The sequence below is a fragment of the Equus asinus genome, chromosome 23, assembly GCF_041296235.1.
Source record: "Equus asinus isolate D_3611 breed Donkey chromosome 23, EquAss-T2T_v2, whole genome shotgun sequence".
Lineage (NCBI taxonomy): Eukaryota > Metazoa > Chordata > Mammalia > Perissodactyla > Equidae > Equus > Equus asinus.
The window spans coordinates 33,917,049-33,924,241 of record NC_091812.1 but is presented as its reverse complement, the minus strand read 5'-3'; the positions used below and the strand labels follow the sequence as shown (position 1 = coordinate 33,924,241).

The following is a 7,193-nucleotide window of genomic DNA, read 5'->3' as shown; positions in this document are numbered from 1 at the left end:
TACCTAAGAATCCACAGTCCAGAGGTGGTGACAAAGCATCTCAAAAGTAGTTATCAAAATTACACCAGAGGGTTGCTTAATTTGCATGAGGGGTGTTTGAAATAAATTCTCACTGGTGAAATAAGTGCTGCTCAAGCTCTGTGGCTGGCTAGAGGCATTGTACAGTAGCTGTTGCCTCTGCACCAATGAGGAATAAGAATCTGGTCCCCTCTTCATGAGATTATCATGGGATGGACCAGGACATGGGCTGCTCCTTCCGAATGTTGTTGCCCCTGCTCAACCTTTCACACAAGCTGTGTGTCCAAGTGTCTGAGAACAGAGTGGGACTTTCCGAAGCTTAAAAGCTGTTTTGTGTAGATTTGCCAGGGTGTGTGTCTGGCTGGCAGAATTTCCCCGAGTCGCTTTCTTTGGAACATCCCACCTAATGGTGAGGTTTAGGGGAGGGCTCCATGGCCCCTGACTGCCTGAGGCTGCCCATATTTACCAGAAGAACCCGACGAACAGTTGCACTGGCTAGGTCAGGTCACTCTACCCCTCAGTGTGCAGATGAGGAAACTGAGGCTGAGAGTAAGAGCAGAGCATCAGTAGGAAACCAGCACTTTCGGCTCCTGGACCAGGGCCGCCAGTGCAGGTCAGAGCTTCTCAAGCTCTTTAGGATGAAGGACCAGTTTTTTCCCTCCAATCTGTCACAAACCAAAAACTGTTGTGAATTAGAATAAATTGACTGAAAACTGTCTTAGTCACCTACTGTCTTGGTCAATGATAGAAACATTTATTTCTCACCGTTCTAGAGGCTGGGAAATCCAAGATCAAGGCCGGCAGATTCAGTGTCCGGGGAGGACGGCCACCTTCTTGCTGCGTCCTCACAGCTGTGTGGTGGAGAGAGTGAGCGCTGGTCTCTGTCTTCTTAGAAGGGCACTAATCCCATCGTGGGAACCCCACCCTCATGACCTCATCTAAACCAATTATCTGCCAAAGGTCCCATCTCCAAAGACCATCACTTTGCGGGGTAGCACTTCAACATATGGATTTTGAGGGGTAATAAACATTCAGTCCATGGCACTGATGTACTAGGAAAATGAAATAATAGTAAAAAAAAGACGTACCAAACGCAACCCCCTTTTATTAAATAGACTTTATTTTTTTAGAGCAGTTTTAGGTTTACAGCAAAATTGAGCAGAAAGTAGACTTCTCATATACCTCCTGTCTCCCCAAAGTACAGTCTCCCCCACTATCATGATCTCGCAGCAGAGTGATATATTTATTACAATCGGTGAACCTACATTGACACACCATTATCACCCAAAGTCCGTAGTTTGTATTAGCGTTCACTTTTGGTGTTGTACATTCTGTGGGTTTTAACTAATGAATCATGACATGTATCCACCATTGTCGTATCAGACAGAAGAGTTTCACTGTCATAGACATGTTCTGGGCTCTGCCTGTTCATCCCTCCCTTCCAGCAACCCTTGGCAATCGCTGATCCTTTTACTGTCTCCAGAGTTTTGCCTTTTCCAGAAGGTCCTATGGTTGGGATCATACAGTATTTGCCTTTCCAGACTGGCTTCTTTCACTTAGTCATATGCATGTAAGTTTCCTCCACGTCTTTCCATGGCTTGATAGCTCATTCAAAACCCTTTTTAAATTATTAGATTCAGAAGTTATAGTGGTACTCTATCTAGTTAGCATTTCAAAACACCCTCATTTTCTGTTGCCCTTGTCAGGGACCAGGAACATAGCATAAAGAGTTCTTGGCCTGGTCTGTGGCACACACTTGGAGTGGTGGTGGCCGGGGTTTCCATTCCAGCCTGAGTTTCCCAGTTTCATCTGAGTCCTGAGTCCATTCTGTGTGCTCAGCCATGAGGACATTGGTGAAGAAGACTGGGACAGGGAGGGCAGCCAGACACCCTTCCCTCTGCACCCACGTGTCTCCGAGGGAGCCCAACAGCTGAGGCTCCCCTCACAGAGAAGTGCACCCCTCAACGGGCCAGGCTTTGGCGAGTCGCTCAGGATTAGGAAGAAGGGGCAGAGGAAAGAGGCAGCTGTTGCTTCCACCCAGCGGGAGAGGAACTGGGGAAACAGAACAGAGGAACCCATGTCCACGTCCCCCAGGGAGGGCAGGATGCAGAAGAGAACAATGAAGGCTGGGGGGGAGGGGGAAGGGCTGGTCAAGGGCATCTTTGTTTACAGGGTTTTCCTCCTTGGGGCCTCTGCAAGGGAAGCCAAGTCTGGGGCCAAAAGGCACCACATTTCTTCCATTTCTCTCTCTCTGCCCCAGCCTTCATCCTGTCATTCATTCAGTGGGTATTTATTGAGCTACAGAGGACCAGGCAGCGGGCCAGGTGCTGCGGAGAGAATGCTGAGCAGGGAGAGGGAGACAGACAAAAAAAGTATATAAATAATAAATGCAAAGTTACTTTTCTCTTGGCTGCTGCTGAACTGCTCCTAGGCCCACAGAGGGAAGAGGAGCTAGGCTCTGTCTTGGTTGACTTTGAAGACCCGAGGGCCTGGTCCTGATTTCTCAGAGGGCTGGTTTGAAGGAATTCCTTATCCCTGATTGTGACACAGGTCCTGTCGTGGATGCCCCAGGGCGAAGCTCTGCAGACCTGGGCTGTGGCAGCAGGCGGTCACCATCTTGGGAATTGTTAAAGAAAAATTATCCACGACATTAGTTAAAGAAAGGAAGACTTTATTCAAGAAGGAGCTACTGCAGTGGGGTTTTGCAATAGGGGAGAGAGATTGGGCTCAACCCTGAGTACAACAAGGACAAGTGGAGATTTATAGCTAAGGAGCAGGGTGGGGTCAGCAGATGGAAAATGAGTAAGAGGAAACTTGAGGGCTAGGGGACTTTGTTACTACACAAAGATGGGCTTCTCCTGCCCAACGTGCTTTAAAAAAGCCAGTTATTACTGCGTTAGCTTTTGAGAGAATGCAGCTTTATTGTGAGGTTGCTCTGCAAGGAGACAGGAGACAATGCTCTCAAATCTGTCTCCCTGATCCATGGTTGGGATAAAATTTATGGGACGAAGGGCAAGGCAGTCTGAAGTGTGGAGATAGATGATTGGAGGGGAGGGGAAGTGAGGTAATTGATGACCTGTGCAAGCGTAGTCAAGCTTCGTGGCTCTTCATAGGACGCATGTTCACAAAATGGCGGCATTACCATGATCTGAGGGGGTAGTTTTTAGCTTCTTGATGTCAAAGGGTCACCTACCACTCATCTTCATAGGCCCAGTTGATGAGTAGGTAGTCTTAACCAGCCTGAACTGGACAAGGAATTGACTCTTAGTTCCTGAAAAACTTGAGCACCTGTTACCATGGTGACCCAAGCCTCAGAGATGTTATCTATAGGGTGGGCTTAGTGGTGCATTATCTAACTACTTCTGCAAACAGACAACTAACTGCATATAGTTAAAGCAAGTTGGCCCCTAGTTTCAGATTCTTGCTAGACCAACTAAACAGGATTCTTGCTGAAGGCAGGACAGGGTGATAAGATACCAAAGGTGGGGGATTTTCACTAAACTGATCGAGCAGAATTCTTGTTAAAATTGGACTAAACAGGCCACAGACAGAGCCCAAGGCCCCAGGTCTGGTCAGAAAGAGGACTGACTCGGAACTGCTGGGCTTAAGTTTGATCAAAGAGAGAGTCTTTGTCAGAATCTGACGAGCACCTCTTCTGAGCAGGTACCTCTCACCAGACTGTGTCCTTGGCCTCAGGTATGTCACCATCTCAGCAGGGATGGTCTTTTTATTCCAACAACCACAGGATCCCTTGTGTTTTGCCCAAGCAAAGAAGCTAGCGCCAAAATTCAGGATGAATCATCGTTCCTCTCTTGCAAAGTGACTGTTAGCTCCCAAATATACGGAGGCTTTCCCAGCGTCTTTTAGATGCTGTGCGTGAATTCTGGTCCAAAAGAAGCATTTCCTAGTGGGAGTGGGGAGACATGTCAGGCAGGAAAGGATCCGAGCAAGGAGGGTTACTGGAATTAGTTTGCTCTGGTAGGAGCTTTTTCTTCCACTGCCCTTGTGTCTCCTTGGTGGAGGCAAGCAGGTCTCAACAGTAATCATAGACCACAATATTAGAGGTGTCAGGGATGGAGGCCCGCCTCCTCATTTTATAGATGAGGAGCGCAGCATCCAGAGAGGTAAACTGATTTGCTTAAGATCCTACAAGCTGCAAATGTCAGAGTGCTAGGACTTCACTTATGTCTTCTGCCTTCTGTCATAACAGACTGCTTCTTCTTCCCTGAATTGCTGCAACGTGGAACTGTGGGAGGCAAAGGAAACACTCCACAGGAACTCATAAGGAATTGAAACATTAACACCGATGCATCACTTAAAAATAATAATAATGACTAACACTTATTGTGAGCCCTTCCTGAGCTGTCTTATTAACTTAGTTCAGGTAATCTTCACACTAATTATAATACACCAGTTTTTATGACTCAACCTGATTTCTCTTGTCTAATGGCATTGGGTGATATCTCTAGTACAGTGTTGAACAGTAGTGGAGATAATTGACATCCTTACTTTGTTCCTGATCTTAGAGGAAATGCCTCTGATGCTTCCTTATGAAATAATATATTAGCTTTAGGACAAAAGTGTATTTATCCTATCACATTAAGAAAATATACCTCAGGGGCTGGCTCCATGGCTGAGTGGTTAAGTTCGTGCACTCTGCTTCAGTGGTCCAGGGTCTCGCCAGTTCAGATCCTGGGTGCGGGCATGGCACCGCTCATTAGGCTGCACTGAGGTGGCGTCCCACATAGCACAACCAGAGGGACTCACAACTAGAATCTACAACTATGTACTGGGGTGTTTTGGGGAGAAGAATCAAAATAGAAGAATATTGGCAACAGTTGTTAGCTCAGGTGCCAATCTTTAAAAAGAAAGAAAGAAAGAAAGGAAGGACGGAAGGAAGGGAGGAGAAGGGAAGGGAAGGGAAGAAAGGAAGGAAGAATACCTCAGTTCCTAAGTTCTTGGGTGTCTTTTGTGTGTGTGTGTGAAGGGGTGTTAAATTTTTCTCAGCATTGATAGCAATAATCATGATTTTTCCCCTTAGGTTTTTTAATGTGGACTACGAAGTTACAGTCGTGCACCATGTAACGATGTTCCAGTCAATGACGGACCACATATACAACGGTGGTCCCAATAAGATTATAAAGGAACTGAAAAATTTCTATTCCTAGCGACGTCCTAGCCATTGTAATGTTGGAGCGCAATGCATTGCTGATGTGCTTGTGGTGATGCTGGTGTAAACAAATCCACAGGTTCTTCAGGAGGTGCTCCGGAAGGAGGCATCGTTATCATAGAATAGGACAGCTCTACGCAAGTTATTGCCTCTGAAGACCTTCCACTGGGACAACCTGCGGAGGTGGAAGAGAGTGATAGTGATGATCCCAACCCTGTGTAGGCCTAGGCTAATGTGTGTGTCTTAGTTTTTAACAAAAAAGTTTAAAAAGTAAAAAAAAAAAAAAAAAAAAAATTTTAAACTAGAGAATCTTATAGAACAAGGATATAAAGAAAGAGACTATTTTTGTACAGCCGTACAATGTATTTGTGTTTTAAGCTGTGTTACTACAAAAGAATCAGAAAGTTAAAAAATTTAAAAATTTATAAAGTAAAAACGTTACAGTAAGCTGTGGTTAACTTATTATGAAGAAAAAGATATTTTAAAAATAAATTGAGCATAGCCTAAGTGTACAGTGTTTATGAAGTCTACAGGAGGGTCCAGTGATGTCCGAGGCCTTCACGTCACTCACTGACTCACCCAGAGCAGCTTCCTGTCCTGCCAGTTCCATCCATGTAAGAGCCCTCTATGGGTGTACCATTTTTTATCTTTGATCCCAAATTTTCACTGTACCTTTTCTATGCTTAGATGTGTTTAGATACACAAATACTTACCACTGTGTTTCAGTTGCCTGCAGTATTCAGCACAGTAACATGCTGTGCAGGTTTGCAGCCTGGAGCAGTGGGCTATAGTATGTAGCCTAGGCGTGTGGCAGGCTGCGCCAGCTAGGTTTGTTTACGCGCACTCTCTGATGTTTGCCCAGCGATGAAATCGCCAACGGGTCTTCAGTGCTGTGGAATATTTTATAGAGCATTGGGTCACCTGGTCTTTGAAGGCACGGTAGAATTTCTTGTGAAAGTACCTGGGTCTGGTGCTTTTGTGTGGGGTAGTTCCTTAATAAATTTCTCTATTTCTTCTATGGAATTGGTCTGTTTAAACTTTCTAATTCTAATGGGGGGTCATTTTTGGAAATTTTTGTTTTCCTGGGAAATTGTCTGTTTCACCTAGTTTTTCAAGTTTGTTTTCATAGAAGTCCGTACAGTAGTTTCTTACAATTAAAAACTTTCTTTTGTTCCAATGGTTATTTCCCCCTCATCATTTTAAATTTTGTATATTTGTATTTTCTCCTATTTTTTTCTTGATTGGGTTAGCCAATGATTTGTTTTAATTGTTTTTTGAAACAGGATTTTATTTATTAATTACATCTACTATTTTTCTATTCTCTTTCTCAATAATTTCTGCTTTTATCTTTATTAGTTTCTTTTTGGTGCTTTCTTTTGGCTTACTTTGCTGTTTTTTAAATAATGTTTTGAACTGGAAATTGAATTCATTTCATTTTATTTCTTTATTTTCATGGATAAACCTGTTAAGTGCAATGGATTTTCTTATCACAGCTTTTGTTGCATCCCATAGAGTGTGATATGTATTCATTGCAATTAGAGACCTCTAATGAGGAGAAAGAATACAAAATTATGAATATGAAATTAGCCACAGGGCCTTGAAAGGGGCCGTGTTAAGTGAGTGGTCATGACACTTGAATTTGACTAGCTTCCCAGTCAAGCCACATCTGTCCAAGGATAAGGCTTGAGCATTTGCACTGGAGTTTTGCGTAGGTGGCTGGCATTTTTGAGATGGGCGGTAATCAGGGCAGACCCTGGCACCATGAGTAGCAAGAAAAAAGGATTGGAAAGAGAATGAACTGCAAAGGTATGTGCAGCTTGTGCTAGGCACTTGGCAGAACTTACCTCAATGATCTTTACCACACGCCTGATTGTTGTACCATTACCGTTTTATAAATGATTAAAAGGAATTTCTGAAATGTTAACTACCTTGCTTCAGATCACACGATGGGTAAGTGCAATTAAGTCCAGCCCAGTCCAACCCGGAAGCTCGTGTTCTTTTCACT

General features: G+C 44.2%; 1 long non-coding RNA gene across 1 annotated transcript; it reads left to right on the top strand.

The window, feature by feature from the left end:
- Positions 1-791: 791 nt before the first annotated feature.
- On the top strand, positions 792-6,207 carry LOC139041670 (uncharacterized). Its single transcript, XR_011497273.1, has 3 exons — positions 792-1,038; positions 4,229-4,402; positions 5,060-6,207. It is a non-coding gene; the product is annotated as an uncharacterized lncRNA (long non-coding RNA).
- The last annotated feature ends 986 nt before the right edge of the window (positions 6,208-7,193 follow it).